This window comes from Peromyscus maniculatus, chromosome 1 (genome assembly GCF_049852395.1).
Source record: "Peromyscus maniculatus bairdii isolate BWxNUB_F1_BW_parent chromosome 1, HU_Pman_BW_mat_3.1, whole genome shotgun sequence".
Classification (NCBI taxonomy): Eukaryota; Metazoa; Chordata; class Mammalia; order Rodentia; family Cricetidae; genus Peromyscus; species Peromyscus maniculatus.
Window position 1 is genome coordinate 77034468 of NC_134852.1, and position 1821 is coordinate 77036288.

At 53.5% G+C, this 1821-nt stretch overlaps 1 long non-coding RNA gene across 2 annotated transcripts; it reads right to left on the reverse strand.

Annotated features, from left to right (window-relative positions):
* Positions 1–843: 843 nt before the first annotated feature.
* LOC121829410 (uncharacterized) lies at positions 844–1726 on the reverse strand. 2 transcript variants are annotated; one of them, XR_006072213.2, is made up of 3 exons: positions 1588–1726; positions 1190–1307; positions 844–973 (listed from the first exon to the last, which is right to left on the reverse strand). It is a non-coding gene; the product is annotated as an uncharacterized LOC121829410 (long non-coding RNA). The 2 variants fall into 2 exon arrangements; XR_006072216.2 differs by having other exon boundaries at positions 853–970.
* Between the last annotated feature and the right edge of the window lie 95 nt (positions 1727–1821).

The following is a 1821-nucleotide window of genomic DNA, read 5'->3' on the forward strand; positions in this document are numbered from 1 at the left end:
CTGTAAAGGTGCTTGCCACCAAGCCTGATGACCTGAGTTCAATTCCCAGAGACCACAGAGAAGAGGAGGAGGAGGAGGCAGAGGCAGGTGGATTTCTGTGAGTTTGAGGCTAGCCTGGTCTACAGAGCTAGTTTCAGGATAGCTAGGGCTGTTACACAGAGAAACCTTGTTTTGGGGGGGGAGAGGAAGAAGAAGAAACCTTTGGCCTCCACACCTGTACTATGGTGTGAGTCCACATGTGTATGTACACACACGCACATACATACATACATGCATACACACTGGAGTTGTTACCACGGAGGCTGCTGGTGATGAGTGTTGAGGGCTCTGGGGGCGGGGGCCTGATGTAGGTGGGTTTAAGTCAGAGCAGGGGAGAAACCGACCGGAGGGCAAGGCATCTTCTCCAGGACTGTTTACAGAAAGGGAAGGGAGAGAGCAGGAGATATGTGGAAGAGAGGTTTTCAATAGATGTCTATGAGCACATGGGGCAATCTAGCAGAAGTTTTGACATAAAGAAGGCATGTCCTCAGCAGGGGTAGGATTTGAATCCAGAGCAGCACAGTAGGGAGGCGAGGACCCATGAACCCCTACAACAAGGTTTGGGAAGCCAGAGCCTGAGGCAAGGGACCATCTCCTGAGAACGGAAGCAAGGTGTTCAGCCGGGAGTGGGGGTGGGGGTGTGGCGCTGGAGGGGCTGAATCAGCAGGAGAGCCAGACTCCGGTTCCACTGTAGGTGTGTGAGAAGGAAAGAACATGGGGTGAGGCTGACCAGTCAGGGTGGTTCTGCTTCTTCCCCGCCTGCCTTCAGCAGCACAAGGACAGCTCCTGGGTGGATGGAGGCTCACACAGGGGAACAGACTGGTGCTTGTTTGTCCAGACACCTGGGAGCTCCAACAGAAGACACAGAGTGGGGATGCTGAAGGGGCTGTAGGGCAGGGACAGTGGGCATCCTTCGATGGTGGGGGCTCTCCTGCTGAGGGGAAGGAAAAAAGAACCAAGTAAGGACTGTACTACACCAAGCATGGTTCTCTGGGGATGAGGACAGCTTTGGAGATGGGCAGGGCGGGAGAGAAAGATGTTCCCTGACTTGTGATTTCCTTGGGGGAAGACTGAACTCATGGAACCTGAGTAAAGACCCCACCCAACACTAACTTCTATTGAATCCACCGCATAGGCCTGCACCAAGCACCTCTGACAGCTACGGACACACTGGGCTTCTCTTTGCAGACAGAACTAAGCTTCCGGTTCTTCTTGTGACGTCACTTATCACTCCCACTCAGTCTTCTGCGTGGCTCCGTTTGTCCTGCCTGGAAAGCAAGCCCAAGTTAACTCACCTAGGAAAACGCATGGGCATTAACTGGGAACCCAGTCTGGAATCAAGGCGTCTCTACAGAGGAACAGGGGATGCATCCTGCAGCCGGACTTAATGTAAATACAGCTAGATCGTCACTTGGCCATCGTAGGGTTGGGACACTTGGAGAAGGTGAAAGCTGGTTCTGTGGTGCTGTTTGGGCAGTGTTTCATTTTAATAACACTGGAGCCCGGCTCCCCCCCCCCCCTTTCCCACTCCCTTGGTTCTCTTCCTACCCAGTCCTTCTTCTTTCCCTTCCTTCCTTTCGAGGAACATTTGTCGGAGCTTGCTGTGAGCTGAGCAGAATCTAGACGAAAGAAACACAATGGAAACAGAGAGGGGAGAGGGGAGACAGGCTGGGTCCCCAGCCACCTTCAGGCTGCTGCCTGCTCTTGCTGACTTCATTTTTCTTTGGCTCAATCTAGGGCAGCAACATGCTGCAGGGTGGAGAATGCCCCTCCAGGAGAAAG